Below are 22308 nucleotides of genomic sequence, written 5' to 3'. Positions count from 1 at the left end.
ATTACAGAGCCCAGGCTGGCAGACTTTGACCTTGGAAAGGAGAGAAACACGTCAGATTCAGCTGAATGCATCTCCTTGTTTTTTCCCTCCTGAGGGATTTTATTTTTAATATCCTCACCACTTTGGGTGGTAACCTTATCTGCATGTACTAAATGCAACCTATGCTCAATTACAGTTACGTCAATTACATTATAAAAATAAAGCTACAACCTTAACACCTGTGTCTCTGTTGTCCTACTCTGTGTGTCTGAGCCAATGAAGCCACGGCTGTTGCAAGCACAAAGTATCAGTTTTATTTTTTCCCTAAATTAACGTTGAGAATCTCAGTCTCTCACACATTCTTAACTTCACCTTGTAAGACTCTCTTAGAAATGTTTGAGGGCATCTCCCGTCACTTGCTTGTATACTTAGAGGAAATCTGCAGCAAGCTAATTACCTAGGAGGCCCTCTATCACACTACCAAGTCTGGCTTTAACCAGCCAGATAGACACATAAACACACCCCCACATCAACTACAGTGCTATGGAAAAATCACTTTAACTGCTTCATCTTTCAAAATCACTTAATTTATTCTGGTGAAGGAGACTGTATCAATCACTGTTGTAAGCTCATTGACAGAATGGTTAGCTGACACTTACTCAATTGAGTAAAAATGTAGAGACCAATAGAAGTTGAAAGTAGAACAATTCAGAACGTAATTGTCTAAGGTCCTTTTTTCTTAGTCCTCCTAAATCACAGCAGCGCAAAGGTTTATGTTGCTCCAATTTATCTATCAAACTATCAGATCTGTCTGAGACCATTTTAAGCTGTGTGTTGTTAGAGTTACTAATACTTCATAGACAAATGAAGAGTTGCTTGTACGCTGCAAACAGCCATAAATCTTTCTGTGAATTTCTTGCAATCATTTTATTTCAAGTTGCTTATCAGTTCTAGCATGAGGACTCAATTATCTACTAAGCATTTTCTTATTCCTATAGGCATACTGTGCTCAGGACTCTCTTTGAAGCTTCCCAGATGGATGTTACGTGAGAGAAGCAAGCAAGCAGGGGAAAAATATAGGGACCAGAGTCTGCCTGACCACTTCTAAGCAATCATGTTCTGATAAGAAAAACTAAAAGCTCAGAGGCATATATATTGCTTCTGGGAGTAGTGCTTCATTAAAGATAACCCACAAAAGTGAAACAGGATCAGTAATTTCTTACTGAAAAAGTAGGTCTTAAATACTACCTCTTCAGGCCCCTTAGTGAAAAACCCACCTTCAAAACTTTTACACTGTACAGTAGGGTTACTTGAAAGTCCGACATTCCCAACAGGGTTTGTTTGGTTTTTGTTCTGTATACTTAGGTCTAGCAGGTTGCTTACCTCTTGTCTTTGCTCTGAATGTTTCCTCTTCATCAGATTCTACCACCACCTTTAACTCAACTCAAGGAAAAGCCCTTCATCTTTCATTTTCTCCTTCATCTTTGCATATGTTACTTTTCTTTGTTTATTGTTCTTTTTAGTTTTATATATTCATCTGCAAGCTCTCCAATAAGCTGCATTTTTTAAAGTCTGGAGTAGAACGGACTTGCATCCAGCCACTGAATTAATTCTGCTAACACAAGCATAAATCCTGCTTTAAAGGTGTCCTACACCCACAATGAGAACAGCACTAGCTTAAAATTACGAAAGTCCAAGAGCTTCGATATAGGACTTAAAAGAAAGAGTACCATTGCCCTATGGCATTTATTGCACTTTTTCAGCACCCTTCTCTCCATTCACAGCTCTGCCAAAATCACTTGCCAGCAACTTTATAACTACATCTATTTGAAACCTTTATCCTATGTACTCCTTTCTTCACCTGGCTTCTTCTTTTTCAAGCTGCACTAAGTAGCAGTACTTCTAAGAAAATCTTGTATTTATAGACCAAACAAAATATTTCTGTTAGTGTCTCCCATAGCATCCTCACAGGCAAGCTAAGGAAGTGTGGGTTGGATGAGTGGACAATGAGGTGACGGAGAACTGGCTCAACAACAGAACTCAGAGGGTCGTGATCAATGGAGTGGAGTCTGGATGGAGGCCTGTCACTTGCGGTGTTCCCCAGGGGTCTGTGCTGGGTCCAGTCCTGGTCAACATATTCATCAATGACCTGGATGATGGGATAGAGCGTCCCTTCAGCAAGTTTGCTGATGATACCAAGCTGGGAGGAGTGGCTGACACACCAGAAGGCCGTGCTGCCATCCAGCGAGACCTGGACAGGCTGGAGAGCTGGGCCAATGGGAACCTCATGAAATTCAACAAGAGCAAGTGCAAGGTCCTGCACCTGGGGAGGAACAACCCCAGGCACCAGTACAGGCTGGGGGCTGAGCTACTGGAAAGCGGCTCTGTTGAGAAGGACCTGGGAGTGCTGGTGGACAAGAAGCTGACAATGAGCCAGCACTGTGCCCTTGTGGCCAAGAAGGCCAATGTTATCCTGGGGTGCATTAAAAGGAGTGTGGCCAGCAGGTCAAGAGAGGTTATCCTCCCCCTCTACTCTGACCTAGTGAGGCCACATGTGGAGTACTGTGTCCAGTTGGGCCCTCCAGTTTAAGAAGGATGTGGAACTGCTTGAGCAAGTTCAGCGGAGAGCTACCAAGATGATCAGGGGACTGGAGTATCTCCCTTATGAGGAAAGGCTGAGAGACTTGGGTTTGTTCAGCCTGGAGAAGAGAAGACGGAGGGGGGATTTCATCAATACCTATAAATATCTCAAGGGTGGGTGTCAGGACTGTGGACTAGACTTTTTTCAGTGGTGCCCAATGACAGGACAAGGTTCAATGGGCATGAGTTGGAACACAGGAAGTTCCACCTCAATATGAGAAAAAACCTCTTTCCTGTGAGGGTGACAGAGCAGTGGAACAGGCTGCCCAGGGAGGTTGTGGAGTCTCCTTCCCTGGAGACATTCAAAACCCACCTGGACACGTTCCTGTGCCCCCTGCTCTAGGTGTGCCTGCTCAAGCAGGGGGGTTGGACAAGATGATCTCCAGAGGTCCCTTCCAACCCCTACCATTCTGTGATTCTGTAATTCTGTCTCAGAGGTCATCTAACCATCTGCCCGTTTCCATTCTTTGTATTAGTTAAATTACTGGAGTAAACTAATTTCAGCCTTTTAAAAAAAACAAGTGGTCCAGAGCATTCTCGTTGTGTTGCTCTCCAAGTATTTTAACATGCCATGCTGTAAATAAAATATTTTCCATATAAATTGACCGTGGTCTTTAAAAAGTTGTCATTATCTCCCTGTTTTGACTGGATTAATTCTTCTCAATAAATCTAATATTTTAAAATGTTATGTACATTTTTCAATTATGCCTTGAAAAGGATTATTACTGCATAGGGTTTAATTTCAATGAGGACATTACATTACAGAGAAAGGAAAAGAAAGGAGAAGGGGCTGGGTGAAGGATGTGAAAGAATCTATTATCCAAAAGACATAATGAGGGTGTATTGAGCTCACATACTAAGCATATAAATTTCAAAGCAGAAAATATGATTTCCAGTGATACATATTTTAAGTCTCTTCTTAGCTAAACTGAATTTTCAGGGAGAAAAAAAAAACCAACAAACCAAAATCAAAATGCAAAACAAAATTAAATGAGAGACAAGGAAATAAACCAAACAGAATGTCAGCTCTTCTGAGCAGCTGCTGAAACTGTGGATTTAAGCTTTTCACACCAAAGGTCAGGATACCAATCAGGTTGGATTAAGAGATATTAAAACCTGAAATAATTTTAAACTGAGAAATTATACAAGACACATGTAATCTGAAATATCAAAATGCATCTCCCAGACACCTTATGCAACCCTGAATTGCTGGGGAAGTACTGATTAATTGTACTCCATCTACAGTTGCTATTGAAACAATAGCAAGAGAAATTGTAGACAACACAGAATAATTTGAGAATCATCAGTAATGGTATGCTTTGTATTTGGAATCGTATCCTTAACATCAATTAACAGGCAGATAAGTAAGAAGTGAGACGGCAACTGGATTTCAACAGATCTGAATCACTTTTTTCCCTTTCAGGTTGTCCTACCTGTACATCATAGAGGAAGGAAAGAAAAGGAAGCACAGGATATGCTGTGCTGAAAAAGTTGATCGTCTTTTTGGTGGGTTTTTTGTTTGTTTCTTTCTTTTTTTAAACCCTACATACCTTGTTGGAATCACCTTTCTTGTTGGTTGCGGGGATGGGTGGGTGGGCGGGTATGTTGCCGACCCTCTTTTGTGTCAGTTATTCAGGCATTTGCAAAGAGACTGCACCAGCAGTACATACACAGCTTAAAAGTGTAAACCAAGTATTTATTGATGAGCACACACACACACGACAGCAAGTTTAAGAGTTGCTAGGCTACTCACTACCCTGATAAAAGACTTAAAGGTTTCGCTGGCCAGGCAGACCCAAGCCCAGGGGAGAGAGGTCAGCCTCTGGAGCTCCTGGAGCAGATTCCCTGTGTGGCCAAGCTGCCACCCTCCACCACCTCTGCTGGCACCAGGGACCTAAGGGGTTCACAGCTACATCTGCTGACCTCCAACCAGCCTCTCCATTTTCTTTAGTTTTTTATATTTTTCCACATCGGCTCTTTTACTTTCGATTCTTTGAGATACTAACAATACTTGTCTCTACAGTCCTGTCTCTGCCTGTAATTTTACTATTTATTTATTTTTCTTATAGCTTTCTCACAGCTCTTGCTCATAACTGCACAATTTTCACAGACATCTGAGCCCAGGTTACGTAGCTGGGCTGTGTTGGAGCAAGACCTTGGATCTCTGGAAAAGACACAGCTGAACTGGACAGTTCAGGAAGAAGCTACAGGGCAGATGCAGGCAGAGGGGGTTACAGTGTACAGAGAAAACAATACTACAGGAGTAAAATTCTCATTTTGATACAAGTATCTAGATCCATCTTAAGCCAGAAATAAAAATACCCCGAGCGTTGCATTTGAAAAAAAAAAAAAACAAACCCGAACTGTCCTGGTTTTGGCTGGGATAGAGTTTTTATTTTTCATAGTAGCTAATAAGGGGCTATGTTTTGCATTTGTGCTAAAAACAGTGTTGATAATGCGGAGATGTTTTAGTTGTTGCTAAGCAGCGCTTACACTGGTCAAGGACGGTTTCAGCTCCCCATGCCCTGCCAGGTGTACAAGAAGCTGGGAGGGGACACAGCCGGGACGGCTGACCCCAACTCACCAAAGGGATGTTCTATACCATATGACATCATGCTCAGTATATCAAGCTGGGGGAAGAAGGAGGAAGGGGGGGACATTCGGAGTTATGGCGTTTGTCTTCCCAAGTAACCGTTACGTGTGATGGAGCCCTGCTTCCCTGGAGATGGCTGAGCACCTGCCTGCCCATGGGAAGCAGTGAATGAATTCCTTGTTTTGCTTTGCTTGCACATGCAGCTTTTGCTTTACCTATAAAACTGTCTTTATCTCAACCCAAGAGTTGCCTCACTTTTCCGATTCTCTCCCCCATCCCACTGTGGGGGGAGTGAGCGAGTGGCTGTGTAGTGCTTATTTGCTGACTGGGGCTAAAGCACGACACCAAACAAAAAACCCAACAGTTAAAATGTCAAAACATGGCCTAGGCTCATGTGCTTTGCAACACTTGATCTTCAAACTTCAGCATTTATTAAGTTATGGAACTTTCTTGCTAAAACACAATGGACCGATACTCTCCTCATCAGCACTGGAAGACTTTTGTCCTTCAGTAATTTCACTAAAATATCAGAGCTTATAATGTTGTTTGTCACCCTGTCCTGATTGCTTATTGCTGAAAGATTTTCTAGCAGTTAACTTACTGAACCCAGATGTTAGTGAGAGAGTTAAACATAAGGACTTTAGAAGACTTCAGAAGTACATTTTTTGCCCTTCCTTATGACCCCATCTTCTGTTGAAAATTGGTTAAATCTTTACAGCATCTGTTGGATTTGTTTGAAATCATATTTCTCAACTTTTGTTATTTTTATCTTTATTTAGTCTTTAGTATTTCATTGCCCTTCTGTCCTGTAAACCAACTTACCATTGCACACCAAAGCTCTTGGGGTACCCTCACATGCTGTGCCATAAATCCTGTTTCTTGATGTGTACACAGGATACATTGGACCCTCTTACCGAGACAAACAAGTCTAATTCTGTGCATTAATACATCCTTGTATTTGGGAAGTTATTGTTTAAGTATTTAATGTAGAAGTACCTCATTCTTTTATTTCCTGGAATGAAAGTCTGAATGATCTGAAGACTGAAATGCACAGAACAAGTCCAAAGATAGAAAATAAATACAATATCATCTGAATAAATAGAAAATTATGTTTCATCTTGAACTAGCATATCTCAGGTCTTCATCAGCTTCTTGGGATTTTTTCAGAAAGTAGGAATAACTTTTTGCATCATGAGAACAATTCTAAGTTTCTTAATTGCACACACAGATAGATGCTCTATAATAAAAGATCCCCAAATGATATGGCAAAGTAAACTTCCAATTAATTTTGGGGTCATAGTTTCTCAGATAGTAGGAGCTATCTAGATCTTACTTCAGTATGGTTTATGAAAACAAAGGACAGAACTTCATTTGAAGTTCAGAAGCACTGAAGTTTAACTTAGCGTTGTATAAGTTATCACCTAAAACCTCCCAGGCAGCAAAACCTGCCAGTTAACCTCACCAGAAGCACTTCTGTGCTCCCCTTGTTATTGCTATTATCCCACTTTTTGAGAAGGGAAAGGTAGGCTTTGCATCTCATAATAAGACAGAATATAAAGTATTTTAAAACTGGACTTATTGGGTCATTTCTTTTGTATGAGGGTCAGCAGCACTAAAGCATTATTGGCAAGTAATACTTGTTCAGCTGTTCTTTCACCAAAAAAAGCTCTTTGATAGCAAGACTTCAGTTTCTGAAAAGGATAACAATGATTTCTAAATGACAAGAATATGAAAACAACTGCAAGACAAGGTTTCACAATTATGCATTTTACAGATGCAGCTGATAAATTTCGAGTTTAAGACTATAATACCATGAAAAGCACTTGGGCTAAGAGGTCTGGCTCTTACCACAAAGCTGAAATTTCCCTAAGAAGGAAGTGATGACTACCAAAATGAGTTGGGTTTTTTTGACAAACCCTTACAGTTCTTAACCCAACATCTTCACTCGCAGATTATCCAAAGAGAAGACAATTCACCTGTGTTACTGCAAGCAGACTCTGCTATCTCATTACACATTTAAACCCACATTGTGTTAAAACAAAAAGTTTATACATTGTATCTTAGTCACTTTTACAGGACAAGACCAGATTTCTGAGAAGAAAATTTGTTCTTGTCTTTTAACCAAGTGCAGTAATTTACAAGCATTGCCAAAGACAGGAAGAACTATTATCACACGGTTTCAGGGTCGATTTTTTTTTTAAAACATAACTTTTTCAAAGTTCTGTTGGGTCCCCCGTCCCCCCACCCCATCCCCCCCAGTCACCGTTTCCTATTTGGAGAAAGTAGCAGAAGCCAGAAAAGAATTATTGTTCCCCATTAACAGGCCTACTTCAATAAACACTGATCACTCCAATACCCCAATACTATAGATTCTCGAGGCTCACATAGCTGGAAATGTCAATGAGCATTGAGAACACAGAGCTAGACCAACGAAGGGCACTTGAATTTGTGGAGGTGAGTATCACCCATGCTCATCTCCTACCTAAGCTCTGGGGAAGACTTAGGTGACTCCAAAACAGGAGCAGCAACAGTCAACATGAAATCAGGACACTGCCTATGGCAGTCAAAAATAAATCGAGGAAAACAAAACTTAATTCCATCAAGGCCAGGTTCACAAAGAAATGTAGACATTTAAACATTATTTCAATATCCTTATCTCAAGACCAGTTAAAGAATCAGTAGAATATGAGCTCCACTACCAGAATAGGGAGAGATGCAGAGAATTCCAGGTTCAGAGAACCCATAACTTTCTGCCAGTCAGGTGCTTAAACTGCTTCCCTCCTAAAAAAGAAAGGAATGTCACACTTCTTCCTTTAAAATATCTAATAACTCAGTAGGAAGAGGACTCAAACCAAACATGAGAAACCCAGATTCAGTTTCCTCCTCAAGCTTTCAGTCTTCTCCCATCAGCCTCAGGAATACACCACTATAGACTTAAACTTTTTAAATTACTCACTATCCAAAAAAGAACTGCAGATTTCATAGGCCATTTGAAGTGGCTGCGGTCGTCTAGACCTTGTCATTGTCTTTGAATTCTCTGTAAGTATGCCAGGGTATGCATCCTGCACTGCTTTTGTGTGTTAAACTGAAGAGGTAATGGCCAACATACAGGTGAAGGTCAAAGCAGATGCACAGAAAATGGCTCAATGTCTGTCGATATAGATTCATGTGTGATGGTTGTGTCTGTTTTAACTTATCTAAAGAGACCATTTCCTTCTCAAAGACATTTTTCTACTGAGATTATATTGTTGACACGCACAAGACTTTCACAGCAGTTCCTTACTGGGGAGCAGGATTTTAAAGATTTTCTGTTTTCTACTGCTAACATAAGTTAAAACAATGTAACTTTCCTTTTTAATTTTACAGTCACTCAGAGTTAAACAGCTTCTCTTTTGTGTCTGGGATGACAGCAGTATGCTTCATTTTCGCATGGCTTCCAATTCGGTTTCATGACAAAGCCCTTAATACTGTTAATTTTCTCTCATTTTGTAAAATCCAATGCTATTCAGATTGTTCCAGTTCTGAAACTTTCAGTACAGCATTTTAATGACATTTTCATAATTTTATGAGTTTCATAACTGGTAGAAAATCACACAAATGACATGGAAAACACAGGAATTCTTGTCTATCTTTCAGCTCAGTTTTAACCATCTCACCAGAAGCTACAGTGTCGTGGTTTAGCGGCAGCTCAGCCCCACACAGTCGCTCGCTCACTCCCCACCGGTAGATGGGGGAGAGAATCAGGAGGGTAACGCTCGTGGGTTGGGATAAGAACAGTTTAATAATTAAAATTAAAAGAAAACAACAGTAGAAATGCAATGTAAAGGGGAACAACGAGAATTAAAAGAAAACAACAGTAGAAATGCAATGTAAAGGAGAACAACGAGAGGCGCAAAGCCCCGGGGTGGGGGGGGAAGGGAGGGGAGAGGGGGAACGAACCGCCGGAACAAACTGCCCGCGCCGCAGCCGCGCGCCGCCCGCCGACCCGACACCGCGCCGCCTCCGCGCTCCCTGCAACTGCCCCCACCTCAATATATTGGTCATGGTGTCACATGGTATGGAATGAACCTGCCATTGGCCAGTCGGGGTCAGCCGCCCCCACCATGGCCCTGCCCCTCCCAGCCCCCCCCCCGCCACGCGGCAGAGCGCGGGAAGCTGGAAAGGTAGCCGACCCCCACAGTGAGGAGAATTAACCCCTTCTCAGCCAAAACCAGCACATTCTCCACCCCTTATTCCATACCATTTACACCATGCCCAGGTCCCATATGATGCAATACAACCATACCAACCACCACCCCTCCCCTTCCCATCCTTTAACATAATACACAGACATCATTCCCTTAGTTCATGGACCTTCCCTGTACAATGTCCATTAAAAATGTCCATTGAGTTCATCCAGTCCATGACTCTGGGCTCCATCTGTTGTATCAGTCTTTCCGGGTGGGAGAGATGGTGTGAGGCGTTGGGTCGCTGCATACCGAGTCAGTCATCGTTCCATCACTGCTGCACAGCTTGTTTCATAGTTGATCTTCCATAGGTTGGGAGGCTCGTACTCTGATATCATTGGTACAACACAGAGGTGACACACAGTATTATATAGCAGTTCACATTGTGCCATTCAGTTCATTGACTGTTTTCACCCAAAATCAAATCCCCTTGAGGCACACATCGGATTTCTCCATCCTCCCACATCACCCACCAAGTGCACCCAGGTCCTCGAGCAAAAGCAATCCCACGAATGGGTTTGCCTTTGCCGGAGGCAGGAAGAACCCAGACTGTTTTGCCCAGCATACTTTTTGTGTGCACTACAGGGACTCTATCCCCTTCCACAGTACGTAAGGATTCTGACTGGGCAGGGCCAGCTCGGTTGGCAGATCCCCTCGTGTTGACTAACCACGTGGCTTTTGCTAAATGTGTATCCCAGTGCTTGAATGTTGCACCCCCCATTGCTCTCAGTGTAGTTTTTAACAGTCCATTGTACCGTTCAATTTTCCCAGAGGCTGGTGCGTGATAGGGGATGTGATACACCCACTCAATGCCATGCTCTTTGGCCCAGATGTCTATGAGGCTATTTCGGAAATGAGTCCCGTTGTCTGACTCAATTCTCTCTGGGGTGCCATGTCGCCACAGGACTTGTTTCTCAAGGCCCAGGATAGTGTTCCGGGCGGTGGCGTGGGGGACAGGATATGTTTCCAGCCAGCCAGTCGTTGTTTCTACCATTGTAAGCACATGGCGCTTGCCTTGGCGGGTCTGTGGGAGTGTGATATAGTCAATTTGCCAGGCCTCCCCATATTTATATTTCAGCCATCGTCCCCCATACCACAGAGGCTTTACCCGCTTCGCTTGCTTGATTGCAGCGCATGTGTCACATTCGTGGATAACCTGTGCAATAATATCCATGGTCAAGTCCACCCCTCGATCACGAGCCCACCTGTATGTTGCATCTCTCCCTTGATGACCTGAGGTGTCATGGGCCCACCGAGCTAGAAATAGTTCACCCTTATGCTGCCAGTCCAGATCCACCTCAGCCACTTCAATCTTGGCAGCCTGATCTACCTGCTGGTTGTTCCGATGTTCTTCAGTGGCCCGACTCTTGGGAACGTGAGCATCCACATGACGTACCTTTACAACCAGGTTCTCTACCCGGGCAGCAATATCTTGCCACAGTGCGGCAGCCCAGATGGGTTTGCCTCTGCGCTGCCAGTTGCTTTGCTTCCATTGCTGCAGCCAGCCCCACAAGGCATTTGCCACCATCCAGGAGTCAGTATAGAGATAGAGCACTGGCCACTTTTCCCGTTCAGCGATGTCTAAGGCCAGCTGGATGGCCTTTACCTCTGCAAACTGGCTCGATTCACCTTCTCCTTCAGCAGTTTCTGCTACTTGTCGTGTAGGACTCCATACAGCAGCCTTCCATCTCCGGTGCTTTCCCACAAGGCGACAGGACCCATCAGTGAACAGGGCGTATTGCTTCTCATTTTCTGGCAGTTGGTTATACAGTGGGGCTTCTTCAGCACGTGTCACCTCCTCCTCTGGTGATAATCCAAAATCTTTGCCTTCTGGCCAGTCCATAATCACTTCCAAGATTCCTGGGCGACTGGGGTTTCCTACTCGAGCCCGCTGGGTAATCAGTGCAACCCATTTACTCCATGTAGCATCAGTTGCATGGTGTGTAGAGGGGATGTTTCCTTTGAACATCCAGCCCAGCACTGGCAGTCGGGGTGCCAGGAGCAACTGTGCTTCAGTACCAACCACTTCTGAAGCAGCTCGAACCCCTTCATATGCTGCCAATATCTCTTTTTCAGTTGGAGTATAGCGGGCTTCGGACCCTCTGTATCCCCGACTCCAAAACCCTAGGGGTCGACCCCGGGTCTCCCCTGGTGCTTTCTGCCAGAGGCTCCAGGTAGGGCCATTCTCCCCGGCTGCAGTGTAGAGCACATTTTTTACATCTTGTCCTGCCCGGACTGGCCCAAGAGCTACTGCATGGACTATTTCTCGTTTAATCTGTTCAAAGGCTTGTCGTTGCTCAGGGCCCCATTTGAAATCATTCTTTTTCCGGGTCACTTGATAGAGAGGGCTTACAATCAGACTGTAATTTGGAATATGCATTCTCCAAAAACCCACAACGCCCAAGAAAGCTTGTGTTTCCTTTTTGCTAGTTGGTGGAGACATGGCTGCTATTTTGTTGATCACATCCATTGGAATATGACGACGACCATCTTGCCATTTGATTCCTAAGAACTGGATTTCTCGTGCAGGTCCCTTCACCTTACTTTGTTTTATGGCAAAACCAGCTTTCAGAAGGATTTGGACTATTTTCTCTCCTTTCTCAAAAACTTCTTCCGCTGTGCTGCCCCACACAATGATGTCATCAATGTACTGAAGGTGTTCTGGAGCTTCTCCCTGTTCCAGTACAGTCTGAATCAGTCCATGGCAAATGGTAGGACTGTGTTTCCACCCCTGGGGCAGTCGATTCCAGGTATACTGGACGCCCCTCCATGTGAAAGCAAACTGTGGCCTGCACTCTGCTGCCAGAGGGATTGAGAAGAATGCATTAGCAATATCAATTGTGGCATACCACTTGGCCGCCTTTGACTCCAGTTCGTATTGAAGTTCTAGCATGTCTGGCACAGCAGCACTCAACGGTGGAGTGACTTCATTCAGGCCACGATAGTCTACTGTTAGTCTCCACTCTCCATTAGACTTCCGGACTGGCCATATGGGACTGTTAAAGGGTGAGTGGGTCTTACTGATGACTCCTTGGCTCCTCAGTTGGTGAATGAGTTTATGAATGGGAATCAGAGAGTCTCTGTTGGTGCGATATTGCCGCCGGTGCACTGTTGTGGTGGCGATTGGCACCTGTTGTTCTTTGACCTTCAGCAACCCCACCACAGAAGGGTCCTTTGAGAGACCGGGCAAGGTAGACAGCTGTTCAGTTTCCTCCGTCTCCAAGGCAGCTACACCAAAAGCCCACCTGTACCCTTTTGGGTCCTTGAAATACCCTTTCCTGAGGTAGTCTATGCCAAGGATGCACGGAGCCTCTGGGCCAGTCACAATGGGGTGCTTCTGCCACTCATTGCCAGTTAGGCTCACTTCGGCCTCCAATACAGTTAGCTCTTGGGATCCCCCTGTCACTCCAGCAATGCTGATGGGTTCTGCCCCTATATAGTTCGATGGCATTAAGGTGCACTGTGCGCCGGTGTCCACTAAAGCTTTATACTCCTGTGGGTCGGACGTGCCAGGCCATCGGATCCACACAGTCCAGTAAGCCCGGTTATCCCTTTCCTCCACCCGGCTGGAGGCAGGGCCCCTCTAGTCCTGATCATGGCAGTCACAACTCACTTCCTGCAAATGTGAATCAGGAGTCCCTCTATTACACTTAGAAATAAAATCTGCGCTTCTACTCCTCTGTCTGGGGACTTGTTCACTGGAAATTGGAGCAGCAGCTTTCCTGGAAGAGCCCCCCTGAGTGACTGTTCTTCCTTGCAGTTCATGCACTCGTGCCTGTAGGGTCGAGGTAGGCTTGCCATCCCACCTCATCATGTCCTCTCCGTGGTCACGCAGGTAGAACCATAGGGTGGCCCGTGGTGTGTATCCCCTTCTTTGAGCCAAAGGACGCTTATTCCTAACAGCTGAGACACTGCTCTGTCGAGGTGGGGAGTAGGACAGATCTTCTTTGAGTTGCTGGACCTCTTGGGATAGTTTCTCCACAGCAGAGACAAGCGAGGAAGAGATATTTGTGTCGTAATCTCGGAGTCTATCTATCACCTCTGCCACCGTTGGTGTCTCGTCATCTTTCCAGGACATCACTGCCAATGAGTTTGCATGCGAAGATGGTGCGCTCCGTACAAACTTCCGCCACATGGGTCGTGTGCACTCGGCTTCATCTGGATCTTTGGATGACCGTTGATCATCCAGGTCACCATAAATCACCTCAAACACAGCTAATTCCCTTAGATACTGGATGCCTTTCTCCATAGTTGTCCATTTTCCTGGGCGATATGTAACATCTTCTTTAAAGGGATACCTTTCCTTCACTCCAGACAGGAGTCGCCTCCAGAGGCTGAGGGCTTGTGGCTTTTTTCCTATTGCTTTGTCAACGCCCCCTTCCCCAGAAAGGGATCCCAATTGTTTGGCTTCTTTTCCCTCTAGTTCCAGGCTACTGGCCCCATTATCCCAGCATCGGAGCAGCCAGGTGACAATGTGCTCACCTGAACGACGGCTATAATCTTTTCGCATATCTCGCAACTCGCTTAAGGACAGGGATCGGGTGGTCTCTATTTCATTTATTACTTCTCCCTCCTCTCCCCGCGATGGCCCTGGTTCTTCATCATCCCGTTCTAAACGAGTTGATGTCCGCTTCCAATATTTTGTCTTGTGTATGGGGGCAACTGATACTGGTACGGGTTTATTTTCTGAGCTAGCTCCGGTACTTGTTGTGGGGGTTTGAGTGGCTGCAGTGCCTGTCGTCCGGGCTGGATTGTCTACAGTGCCAGTCACTTTGCATTTCAATCCAGAGACATTCTCTTCCCCCTGGGGGCATTGAATGCTGTTGAGCAGGGCTCGGTATGCATGGGCCAGACCCCAGCATGTTGCAGTTATCTGTGTCTCTCTGGAGTTCCCAGCGTAACAACATACTTTCTCCAAATATTCTACTAGTTTTTTAGGATTCTGCACTTGTTCGGGGGTGAAACTCCAAAACACTGGGGGTGCCCACTGCCCTAGGTATTTGCCCATGCTATCCCACATGCCCTGCCACTCGTAACTATCAAGCCTCGGGGCAGATTTCTGGGTGATATTCTTAAGTTGCTTAGTCAAAACCAAAACAACCTGCCCAAAAACTAACAATAAGTGCACCTTAACCACCCAAGGATGTTCAAGATACAAAGACGTTGTTGTAACAAAGGCACAGACATCATAGAACAAAGTTGCAAAGGTATTATTCTGTATTTCCTCCATATAAAATCTCTCAGAGGAGGAGGTATAATTGCTAATTGCCTCAACAAGGTGGTATCCAAAGTACAGTAACGGTTTCAGCAAAAACCCCAAATACCAGATAAAGCTGAAAACGAGTGTTTGTATAACAAATCTTGTAGGCAAAACATTACTAATCACAGCAGAACACAGCAGACTCAACAAACCAACACCGATCTGTAACACCAACTGCAAAAAGGACAACATGGTGCTGTGACCAGCAGCTGTTGTTATCTCCAACCCTTGAGCCCCACGTTGGGCGCCAAAAAGACTGTCGTGGTTTAGCGGCAGCTCAGCCCCACACAGTCACTCGCTCACTCCCCACCGGTAGATGGGGGAGAGAATCAGGAGGGTAACGCTCGTGGGTTGGGATAAGAACAGTTTAATAATTAAAATTAAAAGAAAACAACAGTAGAAATGCAATGTAAAGGGGAACAACGAGAATTAAAAGAAAACAACAGTAGAAATGCAATGTAAAGGAGAACAACGAGAGGCGCAAAGCCCCGGGGTGGGGGGGGAAGGGAGGGGGGGAACGAACCGCCGGAACAAACTGCCCGCGCCGCAGCCGCGCGCCGCCCGCCGACCCGACACCGCGCCGCCTCCGCGCTCCCTGCAACTGCCCCCACCTCAATATATTGGTCATGGTGTCACATGGTATGGAATGAACCTGCCATTGGCCAGTCGGGGTCAGCCGCCCCCACCATGGCCCTGCCCCTCCCAGCCCCCCCCCGCCACGCGGCAGAGCGCGGGAAGCTGGAAAGGTAGCCGACCCCCACAGTGAGGAGAATTAACCCCTTCTCAGCCAAAACCAGCACATACAGGAAATAAGTCAAGTCTCCCATTGCAAATAGACCTACCTCCTACTTTAGTTCTTAAACCTGCATCTCGTATTTTATCTTGCCAAAACCAAAATGCCAATAATTCAGAGGGAAGCTCTCTTAATAGTGAACACATTCCACCTCTCTACTTTTCATTAAAAAAAAACAATCAAACAAGCAACAACATTAATTTAAGTGCACCCTGTAAATGCAGAATCTCAGGATGAGAAGAAGTTCAGCCACACCACTACAGTCAATAGGCTTTGGAATTTAATCAATGATATCTTCCGTGAGTGGTGAAGTGAATGATTGTAGGTGCCCTACTGTAGTCAAAAACATCATTTGCAGATTCATTTTAGCCCTCTCTGGAATAACATAGCAAGTAAATCTCCATCAAGTCATCCAGCAATGCTTTCCAACTGTTTTTTAGACCTTGCAGCCCCAGGTGAAAGAATCAATTTAACAACAAAGCACTCCATCTGACTGGGAAATGATTGCCTCATTGATTTTTTATCACTTCATAATATCACACCAATATTTCTTAAAGAAAATTTACTAAGCCTTGGAATAGCAAAGTGTACCAGGCTCAGCCAGGTGTGCAATTCTATTGACATCTTGTGTATTTGAGGTTCAGATTAGAGACACTTATTTTTCTAAATAAGATAACCTCTCACAGAAAATAATTATGATGTCATTTTGCTAGTCTCACATATTACATGTGTCATTTTAGTTTGTGATCCCTATATCTTTAATACTTTAATCACTGCCTAGCAAAATTTCCACTGACAACAGATTTCCTAGGCTTTTCAAGCCCGAAGCAGCAGCTTAAATAGGTATGGAAAACAAATGTCAACTTTGAAAACCGAACCACCACATCCTCTTACAGCTTTACCTTTCCCCTCTTCAGGCAGTCCAGCTCAGTATTAATTCTTGCAGTATCCCACCTCTATGGGACTTCGTTTTGAAAAGGCATAAAACATTTCTCATAGTAATGCCTACCAGATCTGCTAATGGCAATCTTGACTAGGAAGCTACTGAGTAATCAGCACAAGAGCAGCGGAGGAAATAGAAACAAATAGGATCTAAATCTATCATAATCAACTTCAAGAGGGCCAATTCTCTTGCTCCCTAGTTATCCAAAAGGCAATGACACCTTATCTCCCATTTATTAAACTATTAGAATGCATTCAGCTACAGCTGCCTGACAGACTATTCCCAAGCACAGCTGTAACTTGTTCCTGCCCTATGCTGTCAAAGAAACAACCAAAAGCCTGCTTTCCAAGAAGCCTGAGTGACTCTCATTCCTCTCAGCTCTTTTAACAGATTCATTAAGAGCTCATTAGTCTTATTACTTTGTTCTTAGTTAAGAGGGTCTGTGCTATTGAGACAAGTTAAGAGGGTCTGTGCTACTGGGACAAGCTATTGTGGGAAGTTTGGATCTACAGCTGAACCATCTTACTGCTAGAAAACATATTCTGAGTAATTAATAGCCTCCAATTCTCTGTTAGGAATATATTAGGAATATATTTCTTCAAGTGTAAACCACTGATAATGAAAAGAAAACCAAAAGAAAGTACCACATGAATAAAATGTCATGAAAATATACTACAGAAGGTCCCCTAAATATCCTCACTTAGCCTTTCATAAATACACATGCGTTCATGTATATGTCTGTCTTTCTATCCAAAGTTATTAAGTCCTCATCTAGAACCTGTGTGTCAGCTAACAAGCTTGAAGCATTTGTACACAACCAAATTAATTTACAATACACAAACACATAAAATAGTTAGGAAAATGCACCTTTGAGAAAGCAGAGGGAAGATTTTCATTATTTATAAACAATAAAAATTTATTAAAAACTTGACTGTATCAATTTAAGGAATGCATTCTTACAACAATGATTAATTTTTAGAGAGCTCCCAGTAAGCCAAACAAATTACATTTTGGACACTTACCAGAACAGTTTCTACAAAGGATTACTGTCCCTTTAGAATAACCCATTCATAATTGTCATTACCATCCCACTAATACAAAGTTGCTAGTCTCTTGACCATTCTCCTCTTAAGTCTTGAAGGTTTCCCTGAAAATTCAACTTAATCCATTTACTTGAAATGGATTTTTCTGTTTAAGGCTGTCCAAAAGCTTGTGAATATGAGATCGGAAAAATAAATGCTAAGCTCTCTAATAAAATCATAGTTCTATTTGTTCTCATGATAGCCTACAGAAGAATTGTATTAAAATTTAACCTATCATGTTTCCAGCAAGGTTTACCAAAGTAAACAGATGTTATCTTCATGTGCTAACTGCAAACCACTCTTCCCTTCTTGTAAAATTAATGAGACAAAGGCTCAGTGGCTCTTCTCTCTCCCCTCGCCCTGATGCAAAGCAATTTTCTTCGTGTTTCTGGATCTGATAAACATCTAATAATGAAAACACTCATTTGTTCTGAGCTGCTTTTTAGCTGGGCAGGAATACACACAACCAGCCCAATTAGAATAAAAAAGGCTGTGTTAAAATCTCAGTATAAGTGCAACATTAATAATAAGCACATTCGCACAAAACGTAGAGTAGTAGTTTCCATGGCAACCATAAGTCTCACTGCACATCTATTAGAGCAGGGCCTTTCTTCACGTAAGTGCCAAAAGTGCAGATAACTTGGCAACAATTTGTATGGTATATATTTGTATGGGTGTATATGCATCCACTATTACGTTAGTATGAATCTTACTACACACAATTAATGCCACAGTTGTTCTCTCCCCCATGATCACTGAAAAAAGTCACTATGGATAATTGTTTATCTTGTTATACTCATTTCTCAAATATTTTGACATGCCTGTCATGACTGTGTGACCTTCAAACCACAGACACTCTTTAAACATCCCCTGATGCCAGTTAAAAGTGTCAGAGTCAAGATTTCAGAGTAGTTGCCTACACCACATGCCCTGTGCTCTTTGCAAATACAGCTTCACGGTTCATACTCCACTAATATTGTTTCTGGTTCTTAAGAACCTTCCTGCTTTCTCCTGTCAACTTATTTTCCCTTTGACAAAACAGTACTTCAATTAGCATTTAATCGAAAAATGTAAGTCTCTCAAGTCTCTCACCATTGCTCTGACAGCCCAGACCTCACTCTTAGAGTAAAAACTCTCTTCACTTGTGCTACTCTACACTCATTTCACTGCTAAATTTTTGCTTTCTCTATTGCTGTCACCCCCTCCCCCTGCCAATGCCCTTTCCTGTCTGCTACAGAAAGCGGAAGAAATATTCATGTTACTGTCTGAAATATACTTTGTGATCTCCACCATGCAGCTGAAAATGCTGGAAAAATCTTCAAGAGCTAATGACACACATCTGGTTCAGGTTCAAAACCCGAACTATAGGCCTGGACCAACTCTCTCAAGTACTTTCCCACTCCTGACTAAATATCTCCTTTGGCAGCCTCTTAATTCATCCAAGACAGAAATCTGTCTATGAAATTATCTAGATTAGGTATATCATATGTTGTTATTATCTCAGTGCTCTCACCCCAGTTTGCATCTTTTATAACTACTGACACTCCAGGAAAACCTTGAGTTATCACAGAATCATAGAAACATTAAGGTTGTAAAAGACCCTTAAGATCATTGAGTCCAACGGCTAACCTATCACTGCCAAGTCCACCACTAAACCATATCCTCAGGCACCACGTCTCCCTTCTTTTAAATACCTCCAGGGATGGAGACTCCACCACCTCCCTGGGCAGCCTGTTCCAATGCCTGACAGCCCTTTCGGTGAAGAAGTCTTTTCTAATGTCCAACCTAAACTTCCCCTGGCACAGCCTGAGGCCATTTCCTCTCGTCCTATCACTTGTTACTAGGGAGAAGAGATCGACCCCCACCTCGCTACAACCTCCTCTCAGGTAGCTGTAGAGAGCGAGAAGGTCTCCCCTTAGCCTCCTTTTTTCCAGACTAAACAACCCCAGTTGCCTCAGCCGCTCCTCATAAGACTTGTTCTCTAGACCCTTTACCAACTTTGTTGTCCTTCCCTGGACACGCTCCTGCACCTCAATGTCCTTCTTGTACTGAGGGGCCCAAAACTGAACACAGTATTCAAGGTGTGGCCTCACCAGTGCCGAGTACAGGGGCACTATGTAGCACATGAGCAAATTTTGAGAAATTTTAGTACACAGTTACATTTCAGTGCTTTTCCAAATTAATTATAAACAAAAAGATGGACCTTACCTAACTCTGAAATCTTACAACCCCTTTCTAGAAGTAAGAAGTAAACCAAAGAACACTATTTTTTAGAACATCTGGAAAGTCTAACTATGGGATTCATTTAGAGCACTAACAGCAATGATGCACGTACCAGAAAAATCACCCTTTTAAGACTGTTCCCAAATAAAAAGTCTAAGAAACCAACAAAAGCCCTTCATTCAGAATAACATACAGACCAAATTTGACTCACTAGACATTCTGAAGTGCTAAAAAACTCAAGTATTTAGTTCTAATGTTGAAAACATGCTGGGTTGTACACTGTATGTCTGACCCTGAACACAATTATCTGCATTGCAGATATGAGTAAAGTCATGCTTTTCAGAAATGTGTGGTATATGTATTTCACTGGCTAGGCCTTAAACTAAGAATAAATAACTCGGTAATGCTCACATTACCAAATAGTTGCAATAATACCTGAAACAGTGCACTGAAACGTCTTTAAACTAATAAAATAGTTAACTTCAAGATAGCCATATGAATAAAGCTCTTCAACTTTCATTCCTAGCTTGAAGTTTAGCACAACAGAAGTTCAATACTTAATATAAATAATCCAGAAACTATGAAGCAGTTGGAAACAGTTGAAATGTAATAGGCAGGCCCTACGGTACAGTAATAGAATACTAACAGGGAAGTAACAAGTTTTGCCTTCTGTGCCTTGCTTCTCCGAGTCTTATTTCTCCTAACAGTGAAAGGGACCAAATTTTAAAAAGGTAGATGAAATTCTCTGCAAGAGGACTTTATGAACCTTGAGTGCGGTGTCACTGCAACGGACTGAGTAGCCTGCAACTGGTCACTGTCACCTGTCCTGTGCTCCCATCACTTACCATTTACCAGTTAAGTAGGCACTTTTCTCAATGCCAAACCTCTTACATGTAATAGTTCTGAACTCACCTTCACAGCTATCTTTCCACCTACTGCTCCTACAGCTCTGCAGACCTTTGCAGAACATCTTCTCACCTTATGGAGAAATATCAACAGAGCTAGCATGTTTGATACCTAGTTTATCCCAGGTAACTCTGGCAGCCATTTTCAGTTTCCTCTGAGTCCTTTTTTTTTTTTTAGAAAAAAGGAAACAATAACGTGCGCATGTTCTCTTGAGTAACATGTAACACATTCTGATGACTAGAAAAGGTCTCTGAAAATGTTCTGAAGTACCCTTACTGATCCAGTCTGCACTCACAGCCACATAAGTAGTGCATTCTGGCTGACCAGCAAATCCCAAGCATTGCAGAACTTCAGTCTGGATGTTCACTCAGAAATGCACACTTTCATCACATTTATTATAACCTCTCCTGTCTACAAGCCTGACCTAGAATTTAGAAGTACTTTAGACCTGTCAAGAACAGAAAATATGGGATCATCAGAAAATAAACAGCTGCAAAAACAGTGGAGCATTTTCCTCCATAAGTATGAATTCAAACAAGTTGATTCCCATGGGCAAAAACTCAAAACTTGTTCCATCCATTGGCCTGAAAATAAACAGCAATAACACCAGCACTTTGGGTAATAGCCCGCTGTGGAACTTCACACCTCTGCACACTCGTTAACGCATTCGCAAAAAGCATTCAGATACAGAAGTATGACTAACCTTCTTAATGGATTAGGAGAAAAGTATGTGGTGAATTTCTGACTTTCCAAACTGTTTATTGTTAGAATCATAGCCTTAGTCAACAGAGATGGAAAAATTCTTTTAGGAGACATTAGAAGAAAGATATATATATAAAAACAATTCAAGTCATCGCTCCTAAAATTCGTGCCTTAAGAAGTTGAAAATTACAATTTATAAATTATAGCATATCATAGAAAGCTTGCAGAAAAAAAGGTTAGAAAAATTGTCAGGGAGTGAGCTTCACTCAAAGAATTTCAAGCATGAATCATGCAAGTTATCAATGCACAACATAAAGGATGACAAAAATGTTACTGGGTTTCTGAAACAAGTAACAAAGGAAGCGATTACAAACGAGGAGGAGTAACAGAAATAGGGAAGTAAACCTTAAGAAAAAAAAAAAGAAAATACCATTTTCCATTAACTGTTAAAGAGCTTTAGATATGGCAGATAAAAGGTAACATATATATAATTCAGTTGTGCTGATAATTAATCTGTATTTCTAATATAGTAGAATATGTGTACTAAGCATATATTAAGAGTTATTGCCAAACAAAGTGCGTATGCTGCATAAAAGAACACTCAGATACAGATTTTGTCTTCATCATCTTTTGGTTTTTTGTAAGATATTCTCCTGATTTCCATTTTTTTCTCATTTACTTCTTTCTTACCATTCTTCTCTGTGTAATTTCCCCCATTTGCTGACCATCATTTTTTTCTTTCTGTACATGTTATTTGTTTACCTTCTCCCCCATTAACCAGGTAAAAACATTTGGAAAATAATGATACAAGATGTTCCTGTAGTGAATGTCATAGGAGGATTACAAAGCTGTTCATAAAATTTAATTAAACTTAACAATGTTCTTCTGCCTGCTGGAAGGGATAACAATAGCGAGTTTAAAGATGGAAAAAAAGAAACCCAGAGAAGGTAGGGTCTGTCCA

At 42.8% G+C, this 22308-nt stretch overlaps 1 protein-coding gene across 1 annotated transcript in view; it reads right to left on the bottom strand.

The window, feature by feature from the left end:
* Positions 1-22308, bottom strand: part of GRID2 (glutamate ionotropic receptor delta type subunit 2) — a 743546-nt gene that overhangs the window by 473025 nt on the left and 248213 nt on the right. The window lies entirely within an intron of this gene.

This window comes from Phalacrocorax carbo, chromosome 4, assembly GCF_963921805.1.
Source record: "Phalacrocorax carbo chromosome 4, bPhaCar2.1, whole genome shotgun sequence".
Lineage (NCBI taxonomy): Eukaryota > Metazoa > Chordata > Aves > Suliformes > Phalacrocoracidae > Phalacrocorax > Phalacrocorax carbo.
This window is presented reverse-complemented; position numbering and strand designations above follow the sequence as displayed.